Below are 24905 nucleotides of genomic sequence, written 5' to 3' on the forward strand. Positions count from 1 at the left end.
CATTAGGGGAACAGAGGGCAGAAATACTTGTGATGGACAATGGCCAGCTCTGCCTCCTGTGCTGACGACAGGTTGCTAGTATCGGGGACATGGAAAAAAAAGGGACAGGTGGATTACACATGAAAACGTGAGGTTTTTTTTGTTTGTTTTTTTTTTTTTTTTAAGTCCTGATTACTTGGACTTTAAAATGCACTGGTTGTCCATCAGCTTCATGAAGGAGATATACATCATGCTTAAATAAGAACCCTGAAAAGTTCTATGCAGAGGCTAAGAAAGAAAGAAAGATCTTAAAAAGTAAAAAAAAAAAAAATACCTAGCACATTAGCCTTTGTACTCTACAGGACTCCTGATCCTTTCATCCCTCGGGACCAGCTGGCAGCTGCGAGCAGTTTCGACCGCAGAGCAGCCCCTGTTCCGAGGCGGGGATGCATGCTCTGACCGAGGGACTGATCGGTGTCACACACTCTTCTCCCCGGCCGGCTGGACCTGCGGAGGGCCCCGGGCGGCGTCCATCCAACCTGGGGGCGTAAAGCAGGGAGGGAAGCGGGGTCTCGTCCTCAACTCCTTTCCTCTTGCTGAGTCCCCTGAGAAATGCTTGCTACCTGGGCTCCCCCGTCCGTGCTCGCTCCCCACCCCCATCGCTCCGCATAGGTGAGGGCACAAGTCCTTCTCCGAGCGAGCAGGCGGCGCGGCTCGGCTCCGCTCCGGGCTGTCCATACGCGGGGACTCTCCGAAGCCCCCTTGGAGGGCAGGAGGTGGAGGGCAGGGCTAGTGCGGGGGCAGGAGCTGCGCCGAGCACACGGCGGCTGGGCTGACCCTCGCCGGGGCTCCTCGGTACGGCTTTATTGAGCCTTTGAAGTCGTGAGTGGTTTAGCCCCCCCAAGCGAAGGGCGAAGGAGGCGCGGAGCTAATAGCGAGTGATTCAGCTTATGAGGTACGGCCGAGCAAATAGAACCACTGAGCAGCCAGGGGTGAGGGGGAAGCCAACCCCGAGGCATTTCAGTTGCCTTTTCTGTTTCCTCGACACATGGCATTGATCAGCACCCTCTCCTCCATCCCTCCTCAGCCCGTTTCTTAAAGTAACTCGCAGCAAAAGCTGTGCTGTGCGTTTTCTTTACTAATGTAGGAGTTTGAGGCAAATTCTCTTCAGACACCCCACGTCCTACCTTGACGGCTGTATCCTATCGCTCAAGTGCTTCTCGGTATTAAATAGCCGGGTGTTTGTTTAAGTGGACTTTCCAGGACAAGGCAGTAGCCTACTAGGGAGCTGGACGGCGGGGGAAGGGTTACTCCGAAACAAGCTCAGACAGCCCGGCATGCACACACACACACTCTTATGTACACGCACTGAATGTGTACAGGAGAAATAGGGGGGTGGAGGGGAGTGGGTGTTGTTACCGCTTTAGGGCAAAAGGCGGTTTCTCCAGAGGTTTTTAAGTCTTTATGGCTGATGATGAAAATCAGACAGAATACTAGAGGAGATCCGTCTCTTCCCTGAGGGCTGGAGATTCTTTTATTCTGTGTTATATTTGTTGAATACTGGTGCTGTGTATCTAAAAGTTCGCAAGGGAGGAAGGAGAGGAAAAGAAGGGGGTGGGGGAGGCGGGCTTGTCGGCGGCTGCACATGAAATATCGCCATGTTGGTGGAGAGCGCGGCTGTAATTATTGCTAGAGAGGGCATCTCCCAGAACCGCCGCTCGGGGAGTTTTTCAGCTCACTTCCCGGCTTCCCTTCCGATACGCTCCGATACACTCCGAGAGACCCCGGAGCGGCGGTGCGGGGCAGTCCCGCCGCGAAGGACGGCGGTACACGCACCTTCCTCTCCCGCAGCGCCGGCCCGGCGGCGAGGCTGGGCGGGGATCGGGGTCTCCGCAGCCCGTACATCCCCCGGCAGCGCCGCCCGCTTGGTTCCCACTGCTGAAAGAGGGGAAGAGGGGGAGTCCAAACAGATGAAGCTGGCTAAATTGTCCTCAGCAACCTAGGGGTTAAAAGCAGCCGGGGGGGACGGGGGGAACGGGGAGGGAAATAAGGAAAGAAGAAAAAGAGAAAATCTAGCCTGACTTTGCCTCTTGGAAAGCTTTAGGTTGCAGCCCTGCCTTCCAAGCATTCTTTAAAGTAGAAATGTGGGAGGGACTCCAGGAGAGAGAGAGAGAGATGGCTATCAACTGAATTCATTACTGTAAACATCTCCCTGGGGTGTCAGGCAGGGAGGAAAAAAGGCACGACTTACATTAGCAGGGAATAGTGAGATGTGAGGCATCACTACTGCTAAGATCATCCTGCAATCCCGGCTGGAGGCAGACGCAGGATTTGGAGAGAGCCAGACACACGCTCACACATATACTCACATACATGTGTCCGATGCCTTCTCCGACTTACGAAGGTCCTGGGTCGCCGTGCCTGCTCCTCATGTGATCTTTTCATCATTTCCAGAGGACAGAAAGAGAAAAAAAAAAAAAAAAAAAAGGGGGCAAACAACCGAAAAATCCGGAAAGAAACCCCAAGACCAAGGGTAGCCGCGGTTCCCTCTCGTTTATTTTTTACCGGAGAAGGAGGAACGGCCGGGGAAAGAGGGAGCGAATCGAGGAGAGAAAGTGCGTTGGGAATGCCAGAGCCGTGGGCTGCGCGCCGGAGGAGGAGGTGGCGGAGCAGGGGGTAGGACGATGCCGCCGCCTCGTAAGGGCGGAGGAAGGCGCGGGAGGCGCGGGGTTCGCTCGGAGCGGCGGCGGCCGGCGGGGAACGGGCCCGCGGGGCCGGCCGGGAGCGGCGCCGGGCGGAGGGCGGCGGCGGCCACCACCGAGGAGCGGCGGCGGCAAAGTTTTGGTGTGGGGGGCCAGAGGCGCGGAGGGGGATTACGATCGGTGCCGGCGAGGGATTCCCAGACACCGCCAGGTACAGTTGGGATTTCATTTCTTACTCTTTTCCTTTCTGGTAATTCTAGCCCCGGGCGATCTAAAGCCGCGGTGCCCTTTGCCTGCTCCCAGATGGCAAAGTTGCGGAGCCGGGATCAGGCTGTGTCAGAAATACCGCCTTCGCCACGTTAGAGCCCCGTGTCCGCGGCGCCGGGCACACACACGTAGGATTTATGAATGGCCGGCGGCAAGTGCTAGCAGGGTCCCCGGGCTGTTTTGCGCCAGCGTGTGGCTCAGGAGCGGGACTCGGAGCTGGCAGTTGCAGCGAGGTCCCTGGTCCCCGGTCGTGTTTCACCTCCGAGCAGGGAGGGTGCTGAGCCTGGCCCCCACCCCGTGGGGAGGGGAGAGCCGAGGACTACCCCTGCGGCAGGGGCACCGGCACAGCGCCCCTGTGAGCACCACCAGCGGTCCTGTCTGGGAGGTGGCTCAGGGAAACGGGACCTTTAGAGGTGAGCCTTGCTTGGGAGAGGTAGTCGGCTTAGTTCGGTGCTGCCGAATGTTAAGGAATCTACGGGGAGAGTCGGGAGCTGCGCCCGGCAGGAGGATCCATCAGATCCCCATCAGCAGCCTCCGGAGCGGGGCTGGCGGTGAGTGGGTAGGGGAGAGGTTAAGGGAATCGGATCGAGGTTCGGAATACAAAGGAGCCGCTCAGAGACTTGACGAGTTAGACGGGGATCTGACAAAATAAGAATAAATACTACTGGGGGCTGGGTGCGTGGGGATGGTGTGTGAACAAAAAATAGCAGATGGCAAAAGGAAGTCAAGCAGCTGAAAAGACCTCTCTCGACTATGATATAAAACCCCATAAAAGATAAATAAACAATCATTAAAGTTAAGAGAATAAGATTCTCCACCTTCTTTTCAGAGTGGGAAGCAGTCAACAGGAGCTTTTAATTAATTTTAATGGAGGAAATCTGTTTTAGGGCTTACAATAAGCTAATAAATCCAAGGCACAAATCCGTGTAAATTCCTGCACTGTGTGTGGAAGGTACTGATTGTATTTCTTCAGATACTGCCTTTTGCAATGCAGCGTTCAGCCAAGTAGAAAGGGAGAGGTTCCTTACACGAGGAACAGGAAAAGATACTAAAAGCAAGTCAGACCTCTCCCTCTCTCATTCCTTTCCTCTCCCTCTCCCCCCCTCCCTTTTGAAAGTGAGGGTGAATGTTAAAGAGAGGTTTATTTACTGTAACTAACTTTACAGTGCTTGCAGGGAAACTAAACCAGTTTAGAGGTTGAGATTGATCAGTTCTTGGGTTCAATAAACCCAACTAGCCATACAAAAACTCCCACAAATTTCCATGGACTAAATTCCTTGCTTCATTCACTGACATGGTCTTTCTCCATGAAAGACCATATGCAAATGTAAAGAAAGACCTTTACATATTTGCAGTTTAAGACGAAGCTAATGAATTAATTTTGATATATATATTTTTCAAAGGAGAAAAGTTCATCCTGGCATTTTTTTCAAAACTCTGAAAAGGTACTCTACCTATATCTCTATGCACCTTTCTTTTCTTTCTTCTTTGAAAGAGTCAATATATGCAATATTATCACTGAAACATAAACTTTGCATAATGAAAAAGACCTAAACATTGCATAATAAAAAACGACATAACAGAGGTGATTTTAAAGTCATTATTTCTATGTGACAAAAGTGATGTCAGAATGTGAGCATTGATCTTGTTTCTGAAAAATATGTGAGGAAAGAAGCTGTTTCAATGGTTGCTCTGTGTGCTGATATGGTAGCGAGGCAGTTAAAAGAGTTCAGGCCTGGAGTACTGTAGGTAAAACAAGTCAGAGCACTGTGCAAACACAGTGTCTATAAAACTACCTGTGACTAGAACAGCCATCAGTGTTTTCCAAAGTCCAAGGCTTTAGCAAGAAGTGGAGCTGGAATGCACACAGAGTTCTTAAGAGCTGCTCCCCACACACACGTACACCCTATATTTTGTATAAGGTGATGTTATCTGTGTTTGGCTTGGGGAAGTCTGGATCTAATTTGAGCCACTGTTAGAAGTCACATTTATATCCTGGCCTGCTGGATAGCTTGATTTAGGATGTAGACATATCTCCTTTGCGCAACCCTACACCCTTCCAGTTGGAATCTGCATTACATAGGCTATGCTTTCCTTCAAGAATCAAGAATGTGCTTGCATTCAACTGCTTAAAATAGCAGTATGTAAAACGTGGGATGTCATTAGGGCTGACTTCCCTACCCTTCCCGCAGCAAAGGAGGAGATACAGAGTTTTACCAAGTGAAGAAAACAAAAAGCAGTTAAAGCAAGTACAACTAGCAGGCTTTTCCTGTACTGAACTGTCTATTTAAAGGACTAGAAAGAAGGCACACTTAAGATAATACTGTTTCCAGGAAGGTGACAGCTTTATTTCTTAATCATTTTTGTTACCTCTTTAATCTCAAAATGAGTTCATTTTTGTCCAGGATACTTTGATGTAACTTTTAGGCTTTCACTAGGCAGATTCAAATCCAGTCCATTACTGACCTCTATCTGTGAGAAGGGTGCAGTCAATGGTGTATTTTTCCCTTCTCCATAGTGGATAGGAAAAACAGATTATAAATTGTTTTAGTCTTTTATACCTGCAAACCTCCTAGTTTTTTAGGTTATCAATCTTATATTCATTGCAAATAATGTGATTTTCAATTGTTTTAAGCAGGAAAACAAAACCAAACCTCACTTCCAAACATGAAAGTGCTTCCAATCTGTTTCAGCTATTCCTGTGATAATATGATAAATATTTGATAAAATCAGAAAAACAAGAAGTAACCAGTGCTGTTGAACATTAGCACTAAAGGAATTGCATTTATATTTGTCTGATGTTATAATACTTACTCTAAAGCAGGCTGAACCTGTGTGAATTTTTATTGCCCCTCAGTGCTTACATAATTGAAACTTGAGAGAAACACTCAGATCAGATATACTATGAGTAGAGTTTATGGTAGCAGGGTGCTTAAAAAATGTAAGGAAAAAAAATCCAGTGCTGTCTATATTAGGAATACATGTCAGAGATCAAGGAAAAAGGGGTCTTTATAAAACAGATGGACTTTTTAAGGGGATTATTAAACCCAGCTTCCCAATACTAATTTGCCTCTTGTTTATATCCACAACTCTATTCCATATTTTAGTTAGTGATTGCAAATGGCAGTTAAGAACCTGACCAGCAAAATCTTTGAGTAGATGAATACCACTGTTTGACATTTCTCAGATTGTAGTTGATTACCTCAGCGCTTGGTAATGTGATGTTTTAAGGTGTTTCCTTCCCTCCCCCTTGGGCAATTTTTTTTAGGAGTCTTTCTGCAAAGCTTTTTATTTATTTCCTCAAGAAACCAAAAGAGTTGGAACTTGCTCCAGAGGTATAAAAATTGGTTTTTCTTTTCTATGTTTCTCTTTTCTATTTTTAAACAATATTTTTATTTTTTCTTTTATTAAAAAATAGAAAAGAATAATATACACTTGTTATTTTTTTAAAAGAAGACTAATTGGACATACACGGAAGATATGAGCCTCAGTTTCCCTACAGCTATGTGTAACCCACACATTTCAAGTAATTGGCTTATTTTAAAGAAAAACAACCACAAAAAGATCATAATTAAAATGATGGCATGTTTTATTCATTTATTTTAAATGCACTGAAACCTTAATCCATTGATGATACTCGGGAAAGAACTGTTTGAAATAAAAGCTCTTCTCTGTTTAACCAATTATATTCTAATCACATCAAATAATATGCCCCAGGAATACTACAATTTAATCTGATATTTTCAGCCACTGGTGAAAGGTGTTGGGACCTTCTTATATTTTTTTGGTTTTTTTAATTGATGGTTTTCCCAGTTAACAGGTTGTTTGTTTGGTTTTTTTCTGTCTTTGATTCCTTCTTCTGATGTGGCCCCTTGAACTGTATCAAAATTAAATACTAGCAGCAACTTAAATCCATCATGCTCTATTCAGCATTCCTGAAAACTTAATGATGCAGAACAAGGTCTGTAAAGTTTCCCTTTTTAAAAGAAGTCTTGTGTTTCAACTCTACCCAGAAACAGTCTTCTGTATATTTTACATCAAGCTATGACTGCTTTATTTGGTTTGGGGTTTTTTTCATAAATCTTTTCTAGCCTAGTGTAATGCAAGGATGTATTTAAAAAGGCATATGACACAGAAAATTGTTTATCATTCAAAGGTACTGTCTTTGAAAAAAACCCTCTTTTGACATACAGGATCAGATCATTGCCAGATTTGGTCCTGCAAAGTGATGGCTTTACTTTGGCCCCAGGTGAGAGGTGACTTGCTTCCAATGGGCCCTGGCCAGTAAATTACTGTGATGGTCTGCAGTGTGTTTTTGCAAATCCTGACCCAGGCAGAGGCATAACTTGAGCCACAGAATCCAGTACTTACTTTCTTTTATCATCATTTATTTTTGAAAATATCACAGTGAAAATGTTTGGATGAAGTAACAGAAGTTCTGCTCTTTGACCAAAGTTCGTTATTGTGTCCAGGTTGTCATTGGTAATCTAATTATCTTAAAAATATCATGTAGAGATCAAGCTAGTTCCTTCTTGATGGCTAAATTAATCTAAAGCAATTCCAAAAATTCTCTTCAGACAAATTTTCAATATTTTTTTAATGACTGAGATCTTGTGGGAGCATTACAAGCAAAATATTTTGAAATTCCATATTTGATTTTTTAGACATTCATTGTTACGTACATCTGGGTTCAGGAAAGCCAGGGCAGGCTGATGCTACGCCCTTCTCTCCTAGTAAATACTGTAAACGATGTGAAAGTACTAGATAACTTCTTGAGAGTAGAGAAGGTGAGAGCTCTGAATAAATAGGCTCATCAGCACCTCCCAAAACCAGAAATCAATGTTCTGCAGTGCTACTCCCAGTTCTCACTGTCAGCTTTTGTCATTCCTTCACAAAACCAACAGGTCAAGTTAAAGTAAATAGTAGAGCTTTTTCTGACAGTGCTTCCAGTGCTGCACCACATAGCTGCACTAGTAGCTCATACCTGGCCAAGCTGTTCCATAAGATCTAGCCAAGAGACATCATCTTTAAAAGGGTTGTCTGTGTGGGAAAGTGCTCCAGCAGCATGTCCTAGGAATGCTGAGGGGCTTTGGTGATGCTTATGTACAGTCTTCAATCTTCACACAGGTTGCAGAGGATCAAAACATGGTCAAACTGGAGTCATAGGGTCATCAGCTGCAGACCTGTATGTTTAAAGTACAAATATTTCTTTCCCTTAAGATGTCCTGTATGTTTTTCCTACAGAGAAAAAAGTGACCTTTACAAAGCCATTGAAAACTACTGCAAAAAAAAAAAAAATCAATATCACACTGACAGAACATGAGAATTAATATGCAGTTTTGAAAAAAACAAATTAGGTTATATATATTAAATGCATATCAATACAGTTTTTGTATGGGTTACATATATAGGTGACTGTCTAGTCATAGAGGTCTCCCTCAGACCTTTCAAAGCAAATATAATTAATATAAAATAAAAATTAATTTTGTTGGTGAACTTCAAATCAAATTAAACAATAAGAAAAAAGGTATACTTTTCTTGCAGTGTGTTGAAAATTTCTATAGTGGGTAAAAGAGCTGAGGTGTTCCCAACGGGCATTGCTCCTGAGATCAATGCAAAGAATCTGTCTCAAACTTACCTGTGCTTGTGAAATACAACTTCACAGCTGAAGAACTGCATTTTAAATTATTGTACTTGATTCCAGACTCAATCCTTCTCTCTTTCACTGGCAAGTTAATTTCACAGACACTCTCCTCATTATTAGGTAATACTCATGTGAATAATGATTTCAATACCCCAAAGTGATGTCATTTAGCTGTAATTGAAGATGATACAACCCCAACAGCAAGTCTCTGATTACACTTATGTATATATGCTTTCAATAGGAGTTTCTTCACATATGTATAGGAAAACAAGCTATGTAGGTAAAAGTAATTTAGTCTTCTAGAACAGAGTCTTTATTAGGATTGAAGCAGTATTTGTGTTTGTCACAGGCACAGCATACATAGGTATACTTCTGTAGAAACTATCTGCAGACGAGACATCGTGGGTGCATATCATTTAATGAATTATGGTTTTGGTAAGGGAGGGGGTTTTAGTGAGCCTGTTTCATGCCTTAAATGCTAACTGAAACCATGTCAGGTGTCTCTAAATGAAGGAGCATGTGTTAGCCATACCTTATAATTTCACTTGTGATCTAGGAAGTCTCCTAGGTGGTGCTTCTTGTGTCACTGAGAGATTTGCATCCAACTAAATGTACCCTATTTAAGAGTCTTGTTAGGCTGGTTTCACAGGCCATCTCATTGGCTCATCCGAGTTTAACCTCATTCTTATCTTTAAACACTTAGTTTTGGAGTTAGTCACAAATGCTCCAAGACTACACATTATTTCTTGAACCATATCGGTTGATAACTTGCTCTTAAATTTCATCATTTGTAAAAAAAAAAAAAAAAAAAACACCAAAAACCCAAACAAAACAAAAAACCCAAAACCTAAATAATTTTGATGCCTGAATTGGTGTTACCTTAGATCTGATGAATGTAGGACTCCAATTAAATATATTACTGTTCTATATGCATATTGCATCATGTTGCACAGATCCATTACTGTAAGCCCCCACATTAATAATTGGAGAAGAGAAAGTGGAGACAGAAAAGACAGGAAAGGCTAACCAACAGCTCACACCTTTCTCTCTAATATGCTCATAACATTTTCTTTCTTAATTTAAACTAAACTTCAACATTTTATGCTTTGAACTATCCATTGAAAATCTATTTCCAAATCAAAATAAGTAAGCTAAGCAAATAAAATGTACTGTTACCCAGCCTGATAAAGTTCTCCTCCTTTAAAACAGATTTAGTTGTCTAAGAACAAATTTCCTCAAGTTAAAGATGAGTATACAGTGAAGGACTATTAAAATTTAACAGAACATGATCACATACAGACAGTCATTCTCATCTGTACTGCTAAATCCTGTGTATCAAATCGGTATTTGCCTAACAGTGATTTTTGAAATAGCTCGTTCTGGCCCTGTGCCATGCTGCTCAGTGAAGAGCTGCTTCTTGAACAGTTCAACAGTAAATTGTAAAATGCATTTTGCCAGTGGAAGTCTTTTTTTTTTTTTATTTGAGAAATTAGTTTCACTGTTCAACAAAACTAATTTCAAAACCTTATTATTTGTCAGTGGTGCAGCAGAATTACCATCTTTACTCACGGAGAGAAGTGCCTTCCACTATAGCTTTGAAAATATGAGGAAAGAAACAAGCATAATGGACACCTCTCATTCTTTTAAGAACGTGCACTCTGAATGCCACAGACAGAGTGAAGTCCCTTATAATTGCCCAGGGATGCTTAAGCATCTGTGGCAAAGCATCTGACAGTAATGTTACTCTAGTTCCTTTATCCATGTTAAGCCCCATAAAAATCTCCTTTCTAAAATTTTTTTATTCATGTGGTATTATGTATTTAAAATTATAAAAATGTTGATACATGCATGTGGGGACACACACACACACACACAAAATATAGAAAAGAAAAAAAACAAAAAAATATTTTCAAGATAATTAGAGTAGCAAAAGATCATTTAACAGAATCTATTTCCTTCTGTAGCTTAGTTAGCATCTTTCTTTGTTGTTATTTAACTAGGTAGTGGGGCAAACAGTGATACTGAAGAATTTTGAAATGGAAACTGTTACATGAGTTTTTCTAGTTTGTTTCATTTTCTACTGTAGTGCTTTCCCCCTACAGTTAATACCGAACAGTTTTCACAAGTACTACTGCATTCAATAGTCTTAAGAAAAATATTGAAATTTGATTTAATTTTAAATTCTGGATATGGGGTTCTGTATCCCTTCTTGTGTGATAACCTAGAACCTTAGTTTTTAGTTATGTATAATTCCAGTAAAATGCTGTAATTGAAAACTAAGTAAAGACCAGATAAACAACCACTAAAACAAATCCAAAAGCAAAACCAAAGGACACCCAAGCCCACAGTTCAGGAGCTCTGGAAATCTCAATACTAACAAGATGGTTGTTTTCTGTTCCACACTGGATAATCTTATCAGTATCTATTTAACTTTATATTTCGTACCACATACAGGTTTGTCTATTATCACAGAATTCAAACACTCAGCTCTATTCTCAGATCAGCACAGTGGATCTTTATAAATCTGGAATAAATGAGATGTTAGAGTTGCTGCCAGCAGCTCTGGCAACAGAACTGTTGATCTGCCCAGATTCTCTTTCCTGCAAAAATGTCTTATCAGCAGATCCACACATCCTACATGGTGTGACTGTGAATTTACAGATAAGAGGACAGAATGACTGAAAGTGGATAGATGGCATGATCATAAATGGGTCATGAGTTACCAACTGTGGAGCTTGATCCTGACACCAGGAGAGGCAATTATAAATTTTAGAGCCTTTCAAAGGATAAGGAGGTCTCTAGGTAGAAGAGTTTTAACTCTTCACCCTTCATTTGTCCAAAGCTGAAAGTACATAAATCAGTCCATACGAGCAGAGATTACTCTGAAATTCATAACCACTCATCTCTGTGACATTGATGGAAACTCTATTGAATCAAATGCATAGATATTCTAATTATGAACCTCTGATACTCAGAACTTCCCTTAGGCCATCAATATCTCATATGCAATCATATTTTACACACTGCAGAATGATTGTCTGGTTATGCATGTGCTGACCCAGGGAAGGCATCATCTAGTATAGCCAACCAGCTGCAGAAAGATGATCCTTTTTGAGCTCTAGGAGAATAAACACTTTTAAATTTCAGATAACATCAGTGTCAGTTCACGGGCTGCTTAAGTCTTGTGAAAAAATACTTGGCAATCTTGGGAAGGGGTGTTTAAATATAACAAAGTATATTGTCTTGTGTTGATTGATAGCCAATGCTTGTAGAAATGCATTCTTTTTAACTCTTTCTCTGTGATGCTAAAGGATTATCTCCTGTTTAATACAATAGGAAGTAAAAAAAGACCTGGAGCCTTGCTATGAAATTTGCCTTTCCATGGTCTGGGGTACTTTTATTGACATATGTTTGTATTCTGGTAGCAGCATACTACTCTCCTATTTGTCTCTTTCACTGCCTCTATTATTCAAATACATGTGGCAGAATAGGCTGAATTAGAATTTTTAGTTAGGTCTTCAGATAAGAAGGATCTTTCTTTTAAGCTGGAGTTCATCCTCTTAGGTCTGTCATGTCAGGTGCATTGAGGACAAGTATCCTTAAGATACTATCAAAACTAATAATAATGCTCACAGAAGCTTTTATTTTCATTTAAATACTTCTCATATCATTTTCAAGAGTCAAATATGGAAGTATTGTGCCAAAGGGAAAATAAAAGCTGGGAAGGGAAAGTGACTAGAAAATAACTGAAAACCAGGATGAAAGTGAGTAATCAAAATTGTCTGGATTTAATGAATTCCAGAGATAAGCAAGTTTATTTGCAACAGAAAATCAGAATGTCCTAATTATCACAGTTTTAACCACCTAAACTTTTATTCATTTGAGAAGAAAATGACTGCCATGAGAGAGAGGAGTAGGACAGTGCACCTTCTAGTTCAAGCTAAGACGGGACAAAAGGATCTGGTGCATTCCCATAATTGTTTCTGTGGTGGGCATAGCACATTTGAATTGTCAGACAGTTAATGTTCTCTCAGACTGTGTTACCTCTAGAACAGAACCCTTGCTGCTTTTGGGAGTCTGTTGTTCTTTAACCTATTCCCTATTAATATTATTCTATGCTCTCATTTTTGTGTCTTTAGAAACTATGCATTTTACCCATAAGAAAAAACAGACACAGAGTAAAGATGGGATGCATAAAGCAATTAGTGAGAAACTAGTCTTAAATTTTCCTCTCAGGAATGGGTTTATTCACCAAAAATGTGTTTATGTGGATAAATCAAAGGGGAATAATTACTATTAAATGTTACTTAAAGTATATATAATATAGACCCTGGCAGCTTTTTTTTAAGACATCCCATCGGAAAGAGATTAGAGATCCCTTATGTGACAAAAAAAGACTGAATTAGGGGAGCAATGTGCAAAGGCAATAAATGACACCAAAGTGGGTCTTTATTACTGTTATTTATAAGAAACTCAATGAAAGAAATGTTCACTGTGCTCTGTAACACTCAGAATTGTGATGTTTTCTCTGCATCATCAGTGCATTCATGCTGTCCAGTTGATTAAATCACTGTCTAGGTCAAACATTGATCAAACTCTATATTAAGGTCTGCAGTATGCTTTTGCCTCTTACAGCTGAATGCAGGGCAGAATTCAGCACTGTCCCCTTGTCAGGGGACAAGGAGTGCTACAGACTAAACCAGCAAAGGCTGCAGAAACTCCTTGTGCATGTACATATGGGAGGGTTGGCATTTTTCTCCCCCCAGGCACACCAAATGCCCACAATCAGCATCAGCACCAAGTCTGAGCCCTTAACATGAAGGAAGGAGATAACTCGTGCTGAAGGCTGTACTGAAGATATATGTCCTTGCTTTCTTAGGGAGGGTATGCAATTTTTTTTTACTGTGTCAGCCTTCTCCATGACTGTTGTGGTAGCAGTAATATTTGGAACAATATGTAATTCTAGTTATTTGCTTACTTATTATCTTGCAAAAAGTCCAGTAAAGAATCTGACTAGAATTCAGTTACTGTAACTGCAAAACAGAAAAAAAAAAGCTCAGTGGAAAAATGGCACTGTATGAGTTAACATGTTAGCCCTTCATTCTTTCAGATCAAGCTTCCTGTGAGTAATAAAACACAAGGCAGATGAATTTGGCTGGTCTCAGTCAAGCCTCTCATGGATAGTTGCCCACACGGGAATAACTACTGCATAGATTAGCTCTGTGAATAGTTCCAGGACAGGTGTGGGACTGAACTGCTTTGGCAGAACTGTGCCAGGGAACTTGTGTGTGATGATTCGCTCAGTGCTATCTGCCTTCCCTTTTCATGAGCACTAAAATTTAGCCAAACATGTTTTAAAGTAATTGATTTTAGGAAATTGGAGAAAACTCAAATTTTTTCAGACTAGCAAATACTTTATTGGACAATTCAGACAAATTAAGTACAAGTGGAAATTAGAATACCCTTACTAGGGTAGGAAATTAGTCAACATGTCATTCCTGACAACAGAAACAGTGTTATGGTTTCTGATTCAACTTTCCTAATAAACTAAAAGAAATAACAAAAAAGTGCAATATTTAAAAGCTTACAAGGGGAGTAAATGACACAGGGTTTCTCTTGCTGAATACAAAATCTTTTTATTACTATTTGAAATCCAGGCGTAGTCTTTGGTGATCTATATGAAATGAAGGAGGGACTCAGGTAAACCCACCACTATTAACAGAGCCTTGTTTTCCAGTCCCTGACAGATGTGAAAAGATTTGTTAGGTAAGGAAGAAAAACTGCTCTTTGACCTCCACATGCTCTTCTTCCTCTGCTCTTACAAAGCAGACTTGAGCCTCAGTCGCACTGTACAAGTCCTCGTAAAAGGCACATTATCAGAAACAAACTCCACACTATTTTTCCTGACATAAAAAAAGGAATGTAAACATAAGATAGGAGGAAGAGTAAAGAACAGCATTTGATCAATGAATTCTGATGCACAAGCAGATTCAGAAAGTGGCTTGATATTAGATGTGTTGTAGCATTTGCGAAAACCAGGGCTCAGCCAGTTTACAGCTGAATTATCTACAACATAAAAGCAAAAACTTCTCTGTTGAGCTCCTTGTTACAGCCAGGACTGTAGGCCAGCATTCCTTCTTAAATAAGAAGGAGAAAGGATTGCAGTCCGATAGCTGACACTGCTGTTTGTGCCCTGGCTTCCTCAGAATCAATAGAGGACCCTGCTCTTCAAATCTCTCACACAAAGTAAATATTTTTTTTCTTGATTTAACTGGAAATGCTTGGGCATGCAATTGCCTAAGGTCAGGTTTACAGCACTTTTCTAGTTATCTGCCACACAGTTTGGAGCTTCAGAGTCATCTATGGAGTAATTTATAGAGGCATCTATTTTATATTGCAGTTGCGATCCTTATATCTGTCTCATAGCAATTGCTCTGCCCACTGTGACTGACGTGCTTTCCATGACATTCTTCATGCATTCCACCATTGCTATAACTAGTGTAGATTGATTTTTACAGGCATGTGACCATTTTGGGCATGTAATATGGCTCTAAAAATTTACCAGCCTAAACATCATCTCCTTCTGCAAGAGAACTACCGGCATAATGGCTTTATCAATGCAACAGTGGACTTTTGCCACTTGCAGTAAATTTCAAACTTCTCAGTTTTAATGCATTAAATAATTTCTCCAACTGCAGGAGCTCTCTATTGCAGGAGTAGGGAGAATAGTGACAGAAGTCCTCTATCAATTTGCCATTTAAAAAATTCAGTTAGGCTTATAGTTGTGCATATTCTGATGGTGGTGTTGTCTAAGAAAGATAAGAACAGCATGAGATAACTGCTGTAATGTTACTGGAAGAAATTCAGCATTGCTGCGTTGCAGTGAATATTTATCTCCAGAATTTACAGTAAGACTTTGCTATCTGGTAGCCAGTGATGTTTTTTCATTCAGGATTTAGTGGCCTTTTTTCAGTACAAATTTCAGTAGTACCCCAGAGGCTGTTAATGTCTAATAATAAATATGTCCTTTCGTTAGTCATTGTTTCCTTTATAGAAACTAGTACAATGTTTTGCAACTAGATATAAAACAAAGTGAATAATAATGAGTCAGATTGCATTCTGTTCTGTGGGATCTTATTCTGCTCATCACTGTATTAACCTAATGCCAATATGTAAAATTTAGTGAAAGCTGCTATTACAAAAGTGTTCTGCGATGCTCAATAATATTACCCACATTTATATAATGCAGAGAATTATTATTACTCAACATGAGACCTGGTCAGTCAGAATTAAAAATCTTTAAATTCCCTTCTGATTATGAAATTCAGGGCAGGGGTTTGTGCACACAATATTTTATGGGTACATCAATCATGTTTATAACTCCACTGACTTGATACACATGCACAATCTAGATAAGTAATTAGCAAAATGGCATCAATTGTGCTGCATATTCCAGCTGCAAATAACAATGCTGCAGAAATTACTCCCAATGGATTGTTCTTCTAGAAATCTTATATACAGCATTTTTCTCTCACCCCTGCTCTCTCGTTCTCTCCCTCTGCCTCACTTTGCCCTTCTCTTGTAACCTCTAATGCTTAAAGCCCCAGACATGTTGAAACCTAGGTATTCCCAGCAAGATTAAAGGGTTGTGTTTTCATGGTACTATGATTCCATCTATTTTAACATCTCCTGTCAGAGAGGAAGGAATCCGCAAGTTCACTAATGGATATAAGTACAAAGCTGTCATTTTAGGCTGTGAGAAAATGAGATTAGAGCTGATCTGATGAGAAACAAATCTCCTCTTCCTTTCTCTCAGGTAATTACACAGGTTGAATTCATGATCCCAGTGTATTGCTTGCTTCTCAGGCAATTTCCAGGAGGAAGATTCTCCTTGTTATAAATAAGTACCCATATTCTATAATTGCTGACAGTCATTTGGGGAAGTTTTCCCTTACATGCATTGCTATGCTCCAAATAAAAAAAAAAAAAAAGTGAAATAAATAACAACGTATCTCATATTGCTGCTCTTAAATAGAGAGGGATCTTTCTGATAATTTTTCACTCTGTAAGTCTTCTCATGATGTATCATCAACAGTAAGGGAAAAGGAATTGCAAAACCTGAAATAGCAAAAACGAAAGGGTCACACTTTCAACACAGATATTTCTCCAGTATAAATATAGGTTCATTCTTCTAAAATCTGGAATTACCTTACATATACATGAATGAAAATGAAGAAAGTTACTCCTATCAAATCTTTACCTATAGGATAAAGCAGAAAGAAGGTGAACATCCTTTTATCAGACATATTGGCCATGTCATGACAAAACACATTTGGAGCTGTAAATAATCAGAAGCACAGTGCATGTACAGACCTGAAATGCCTGAAGTAAAGTAGAGAGTGCTCGTGGTTTATGAATCAATGTATAGATGTCAGCACATTGACAAATCAAATGGGCAACTACAGTCATCTGCCTATTTGTGCATGCTACCTATATCCATAGTAGTTTAAAAAGCAATTGCAGAAATCCACAACACTTTTGAAAACAGAAAACAGAATCAAAGGCACTACATTTAGCCCAAAAGGGCATGCTCAAAAATTAATTTGAAAAAGTGAGTTAGATTTTCATTATAAATACTAAGTAATAGGGAAATGTAAAAGAATCCTCTGGTTTTTAATATAACTTTAAAAAAATGGCATCCCATGAACAGTAACATTTTCACAGATTGAACAGAGCTTCTTGATTTATTTTTGATGACTAGTATGCCATCCAGTAGAGAAACTCATACATGTGCTTAGTATACATTGCCATTTTGCTATGTGAAGTACCTGGGAGAATAAAAAAAACAAACCCAGCAAAACCATTATCTGCTTCCAGCCCAAGTACAAGCATTAAAAATGTTACAATAATCAGATGATTCCTAATGAAGCTGCAGCTTCAAAATTCCTGATTTTTCCATATAAAGAAATGAATTTGGAGTAAATAAGTGAAGGAGAGTGTAAGGTTCTCCATAAAGTACAGCAAAATTCTGAAGACTGCTGTAACAAAGAGACAACAGCTGCAACATTTGTATACATCACTTTTTACAGATATTTCCAGGGAGCAATGGCTAACTTCTAGGGACTTTCCTCCTGGGACAATTAACTCCACATTACTTTTTTTAAAAAATTACTTACTTAAAAACATTACTTACTCAGCAGCATCTATGATTTTTTTTTCCATAGCTTAAGAATCATGAAGCTGTACTGCAGTAATTTCATGCTAAAGGAATAGAAATTTTTAGATTTCTCCTCTACCTTCCCACTCTCTCTGACTAAGATATTATTCCTGTGAAATGCAGGCCCCTATTTCATGCTGGCTCCTTCTGTTTCCAGTTAGATCAAAAATAAATTTGAGAAGCAGTATCCTTTCCACGGCTGAGGTCAAGTCCTTCAGAATTCTGCATACTTTCAATCCCAGTAAAAGTCAATAACTTTTGAACATGATAACCATTTTGCAAAGCCTCCACACATACTTAAAAACATATTTTTCTTTCAACTTATCTCCATTGGAAGGACCAAGAAGAACTATCTTTATATTTTTATGGTTTTGGTCAAGAAAGATTTAATTTCAAAATGCAGTATGGCCTGAAATATAAATTTGAGACAGTTTGAAATAAAAGCTTTTTCTGAAGATCAAGTTTTCTCATGGTGACTTTTTTTTTTAATTTAAATTGTGACAGCATTGCCTGCAAAGTCCTCCATACAACAACAATTAGTAAAAAAGTAATAAGAATAGGCAGCAGGTTGTCTGGCATGCAATGAGAATTTGAGCAAAGAGAAATCTCCCTTGCTAAATGTTGATGTGAAAAATTAAAAGAAACAGAGGCAAAATACAGTTTGTCAAAATCAGTTTCCTTCTAGAGACATGGGAGAAATCAAGATTTATTTTAAGGGAAAACTTTTATTCATGTCTCCAAAACCTTGGTTTGAACAACTTGTCTCTGTGCTAAAAGTTCCAAAAATAATTTCCCTAATAAAGAATGTTGGAATTATGTTTTGCAATATGCAGTTTATCCTAGCAATTTCTCATATATATGTGAAATTTTCATTGCCAATTGTTTCCTGAAGAGAAAATACTGCAATATCATACTGGGCAAGCTTCAGTGGGCTGAAATGTGGCATCCAGTTACTGATTTGATATTCAATGCATCTGATGATGCTAGAACACATACTCTGTTTTCTGAACATGCAGCTCTGCTCGTCAGTTGGTCTGTACTGACATAATTTTCTTAGATTAATTATGCTAGTTCAGGACTTGAACAGAAGAATGAACCACCATTCTGAACCATCATTATCTGATCTTATTAGCTTTCCAGAATAAAAGAGAGTATTGTTCCAGAATAACAAAAAATTAAAGGGAATGTAACATATTGATGATGAATCCACTCCTCCTAAATTTAATAGTCATAAGTTTTCTTTCCCATATTATGTCCAGAATTGGCTGAAAATTTTAGAAATATTTAAATAAGTTTCAAATAAAACATTTTGATTTGGGGAAACAATGTATCTAAAGTGATACAGAAGTACTTACTTGGTGTCCCAAACATAAATTTGAGCTGCATAAACCTCTGAAATTTAATATCAGCCCATTGTGATGGGTAATCAATTAATTTGGATGTAATCTATTTTTAGGTATTTGTGTGGCATAACAGCACTGATATAGCTATATCTCTGTTTTAATATAAGTAACTGAAGTTCTTGGAGTCAAAGACTTAGGTGATGATTTGTCCTTCAGCTTCCACTGACATCAAAGCAATGGGGTAACTTCTGGCTACCCTCTCCATGTCCCTCATGGTTAGTTAAGACTTCCTTCAAGCATTTCATTGAGTAGTTGTTAAAACTCTTAATATGTTTATGAGGTCTTTATGCTTTCCTGTCATGCAGTGGAGCATCCATTCAATAAATGGTCACATGTAAAATCTTAGCTTGTGATTTGATTGCTAGATTTAGCTCTACTGTAAAGTGCTACAAGCCACCTGGAAATGGATGTATTCCTTTTCTTCTCATCTCAGTGGAACACGAGCACTGAGATAAGAAGGCAGCACAAAGGGAGACAAAAATTTATTATATGAGCACCTAGAATCTAAGCTAATACAGGAATTCTGAGTATGATTCAGGATCAGAACTGCATCTCAGCATTTTTCATCAAAACCATGTAAAAACTAGTTTGAATTGATCTAAAGAAAATTTGTAAAACTGGGATCCGATACATCTATATGTATTTTCCATATATACTTGTAATATTCAGGCTTGAATTCTTCACAGACTTGCTCTTCTGAAACTTTTTTGTTTCCAAATATTATTAAAAAAAAAAAAAAAAAGAGTGAGACATGCTGAGCATTTTTTCAGAAACTGGAGTCATTATACTTGTCCCACGAGCTGGAATGACATCTTTACTCGTCTAGCTTTTGTCTCAAATAAACAGAATATAAGGATACTTTTCTAAAAGCAAAAGTTAGTACATAGTTTTCAATAAATTACGTAAGCCTCATTTCTAGGCACAAATGGAATTAGCTTTGACAAAGCACTGATGTATTAGTGTTGAAAATATGTCTGCAGTGACAGAGCAGGCACACCTGGCATAAGGAAACCTTCTCACTATTTAAGATGAATTAATTAACCATGTTTGGTCATTTGGAATAGCAAGATTGATTGATCAGAGTTGAGCCATACAGTAAGATTCACATCTTCCCCTCTGTCAGAGAGAATGCACTGACTACAACATCATCTTCATCTGGAGCCTCAGGTGGTTAAGAACTCAAGGCACTGAAATAATAGTAAGAATCAATTGAACACTGGAGGAGTTTTTGTCCAGGCACCTATTCATGAGATCTGTTATGTCTGTCTTCCAGATATTATGTCCTTAGGCCTTAATTGCTAAACCCTTAAAAATGCCTAAATTTCCATTCCCGTCAGGAAGCCACACGCACACGGGAGCGGCGCCTGCAGCGCAGCCAGTAGCTAAAATCCCAGGCTGTGGGAATCTGCACAAAGATACTATGTAACTGATGTTATTAACACTCAGTGCATTTGTGTCTTCTTTCTTTCTGTTCCTCGTCCTCTCTTACTCCCCTTGTGCATTTCCTCAATCTCCTTTCTCTTTCTGAGGGACATCAGTGCAATAAATCAGTTTAAAATAAAACATTGAAATAGAAGCAATGCCTTGCTGGCTTAAACTGCTACACTGCACGCAAGACAGGCAGGTATATTTCTATTTGGATACTTTTAGTGGATACTTTAGGTGGCATTAATACCATAAATATTTATATTACCATAAGGTCAGCTAGCACTAGAGTGTCATTTATATAGTGTTATGTTTCCTGCAAGGGTTCTTCCTGTCACAATAATTTCTGGCTTTTTGAAGGTAAACACACAGTACAACTAAGCCAAGTTATGGAATTTCCAGTATTTTTAATGTTATAGCTATTAAAATAATGACCTTTATGCAGCCATCTGTGGCTCTGTGCAATGCCTTCAATCTCAGAGGTTCTTTGAGATTATTAATAGCAATAACATTATCTCAGCAATGTGAGAACTGTAGCTGTCCAGATTGAATGTCATTGGTAAAATTGCATTGGAAAATATTCCCATCTGAATTGGTTAAAAATATAATTACTAGATCAAAGAATCACTTCTTCAATTTCAAATATTTCTCAAGCATATTGAGAAAAATTCTGGACAGTCACTATCATCAGCAAATTAGGATTTTCAAGAAAAGATTGAAGGTGTCAAAGCTAAGCTTCCACTAATTTTTGAGTGTTGCTGCAAAAAGACTATAAGCAATTTGGCATTTACAATTTTTCGTGATAAATTTATCAAGAATAGTAATGATCTAAAAAAAAGTAATTTTAAGGAAATATCTGAATTGCTTTTTTGCTGTTGAAAGATGAAAGTTAACCTGATGGACTATTCAAGGTTTTCCAGACTGCTCAAAAATACAAAAGTTTTGGTTTATTTTATTTTTTTTGTTTCACAGTTTCCAAATATTTATGACAGAAAATGTTACCATTGTTAGATCTGTACATATAAACAGAAATTGCTAAAGTGTTTCTATATCAAGTTCACAAATATGGTACATTACCATCATGTCCTTTGATACAAATAGCCTGATGTGAGATCTATCTTCCTTCAGAAATTTTATTTATAGTTTATTTTATTCAATTTTTGTATTATACTGTCATTCTCTATAATAAGTTAATGCTATGCTGGAACTATTTAAAGGGATTATAGTGTCAGTAAATTTTATATCAAGATACTTGCCTAAGCTTATATTACTGGAATAATGATTGATGAGCTCTTTGGTAAAATCATGTGAAATAAAGTACATGAGAGGGCAAAAAATATCACCAGCAGCACCATCAAAACAGCCTTTAAAAGTTTAGTAACTGAAGAGTTTAAAAATTTAGTAACTGAAGAGCCACTTAGAGCCATTGTGCTTTAGTGATTAGAGGAGGCAGAAGCATATTATAGAAACTGAAGTGAAATCCTGGCTAAGCAGAAAATGTTGGGAAAATTATGTTGGCCTCAAAAAGATGAAATTTCTCTCCCGGGGCTTATTCATTCTGACTCTGCTGCTGACTCACTGAGCTTACTTGGTCAAGTAATTTAACCTTTGGTCCTAGATGGTTAAAAATTCTGACCAGTCCCAGAAATTTTGTTCAGAGTTGTGTCATCTTTTGTCTGTTAAACACTTAAAGATGATGTAGAGAAATATTATCTCTGTATGAAATGTCCCATAAAAACCTAAATAGCTCAAATTCTTTAGAATTGAAGTCAACACTAAGGGAGAGATTTTTCTGGTTTTATTACTTTTATTTTTTTCATGCATTTTCCACACAATAATCTGTTGCAATTGTAAGGAGACGTACACAAAATAGAAGTATTTAGCTCAAAAGGGAGATGATATTATCATATAAAAGCTACTAGGTAGATAAGGAGAATATTCTTAAGTGTTTTTTTCCTTAGATCAGATCAAGGGTCTGCAAGTCAACTACTTCTTACAGTGATGGTATTCTCTATAGTTAGGAGCTATCCTGCTGAACTAAGTGCTGCAGAAGTTATGGTCAGAATAAGTACAAGCTGTTTATATGGATTACAAGACATTCTTAGGTAGGGGGAAAAGAAGTGATTCTATGTGTCCTTGTATGGGAGTGAATAAGACAGCAGTTAATCATTCAGGAACTAGGCAGGAGCTCAGAGACCTGTTTACAAATGTGAACAATTAAGACTTCAGGATCTGTGGCACTTTAGTCTCAGGACTTTCTGAAGCCTTTGGTGATGGCCACTGCTTTTGACTAGTCTGTCTTGCCCTTTTTCTCCCTTATGTGACGTATAACATATGTTTTCCATATCAAAGAAGTCTTTTCTACTCAGAATCATGCCATTTACCATATGGTAAAAGAAGTTATACTATTTTCTTTTTCATGTATTTTTTAAAACTAGTCTTTCATTCTGTCTACTACTATGTGCCTCTCCAGCATTTACTTGCCAGTCTAGTTCTGATTAATCTGCATATATCTAAGATACCAGCCTATGTTACTAAGCTGTGTTTTATAAAGATGTTTTACACATAATGCTTTCTATGCAGCTTGTATTTCTGATTGTAATTTTCAGCCTATGCAGCAGTTCCTTCTCCTCATTTGGTTTAATGAATTATGAAGGTTTTATAATAAAACAGTAGCAATTTTTGGCAATGTAGGATTAGTCTGTAACAATAGTAATATTATAATAACTTATTATCATAGCACAAGAATGAAAATATAGACTGCACTGATTTAATCTCAATGCACTTCTAGAAAATACTTAATGTTAGAGTTTTTTATCCAGAACAGCTTGCAAGGATCCCAGAAGGGTACATGTGGACACTTAGAAAAGGAGATTGTAGTGTCATTCACTGGAGATACAATAGTGGGTTTAAACACTGGGGTTTATTTCTAAAGTGACATAAAAATGCAAGCAAAACAAGTGTGCTCTGAGTGAAATATTTCATTATCCCTATTTCAGGAAAACAGATGAGATAATTTTTTCTAACTCATTCTAAATAAGTTAAATTAAGTCTTATGCTCAGGATTAGAACTCTGTCACTGAATTTTCACTGGGGATGACTCTGAAATATGCAAAGGCAGAGAGAAAAGCTAGTGGAAGCATGTATCTAAAAACTAATATTTCTTCACCTGAGAATGCAGCAAGTATTAAGGATGTGCAAATTTCACCTTGGAGATTTGAGGCAGTAAGTCCTGCGGCGTTCTTCACTAATTGGAGAAGATATGAAAAGGGAGAAAAAGGAGGAAGTGATCATCTTTGTTAGTCTGGCTAGAGGTTCTTTTCCCTTCTCATAAGCAAAGATTTAAAACCCATTTTGAGACAAATGTTTAAAAATATAAATGTCTGTGCAAAATGGGATGGAATACAGTTTGCATAAGCCAGAGATAGAGGAGGAGTGATGCTGGCCTAGCCTGATAGCTGTGTTTAACAGGATAACTGGTTTTCTTGAAGAAAATGATAATGTACTTTTTCTATTTAGACTTCAAAAGAACATCTGATCTGATGAAATTCTGTAGCATGAGGAGAAAAGTTAGAGACTTAGAAACTGGAAACAATTTTTTAGGTGTAAAACAACTAAAAGGAAGAGAGTTTAAAAATGCAGTAACTTGTCTTAATAGATATTATTAGAATTCCTCTAAGCTTATCTTTGGTGCTGAAAATTATCAGCATTTTCATCTAGAAATTTAGTTTACTAGTATGAAATTAACCAATGGCACATATATAAGATGTACTCTCATGGGAGTACTTCCATAATATCTGAAAATTCTTTCACAGTTCTAAGACAGAGTTATGATGAAATTAAGAAAATACTGAAACATTTTAAGTGTTGGTGTATTTACATTGTTACTTAACAAAAGTTTTGACTTGTAGCCAACAACTGTTGAGAAGGGAGACTTGAATGTGTGAGTCAATCACAAAACACTTGAGTGCCTTTGCCAAGAGGGAGGGAGGGAGGGAGGGAGGGAGGGAGGGAAGGAAGGAAGGAAGGAAGGAAGGAAGGAAGGAAGGAAGGAAGGAAGGACAGATTAGTATGCTTGAAGGGAAGCATCCCCAATAGGTAATGAAATTTTGATCATTAGTATAGGAAGAGTTAAAACTATCAGAGCATTGAAGAGAGTATTAAAAGTCCCCATGTTTGAACTGGGGCAGGTACACAGACCAGCTGCTTTGATAACTGAAAGAATGAAGAAGCTGTTTTACATGAGGGGACTGAAAGAGCTGGATTTA

At 38.7% G+C, this 24905-nt stretch overlaps 1 protein-coding gene across 2 annotated transcripts in view; it reads left to right on the top strand.

Moving 5' to 3' along the window:
- Positions 1 to 2771: 2771 nt before the first annotated feature.
- The window catches only part of FLRT2 (fibronectin leucine rich transmembrane protein 2), a 56512-nt gene continuing 34378 nt past the window's right edge, over positions 2772 to 24905 (top strand). Inside the window, exon 1 of one of the 2 annotated variants that reach the window (XM_059850103.1) lies at positions 2772 to 2892. The gene's annotated coding sequence lies outside the window, so the exon portion shown is untranslated. Of the gene's footprint in view, positions 2893 to 3157; positions 3362 to 24905 lie in introns of those variants that run through there. The other variant, XM_059850104.1, reaches the window with a different exon arrangement.

Source organism: Haemorhous mexicanus, chromosome 6, assembly GCF_027477595.1.
Source record: "Haemorhous mexicanus isolate bHaeMex1 chromosome 6, bHaeMex1.pri, whole genome shotgun sequence".
In the NCBI taxonomy this organism is placed as follows: Eukaryota; Metazoa; Chordata; class Aves; order Passeriformes; family Fringillidae; genus Haemorhous; species Haemorhous mexicanus.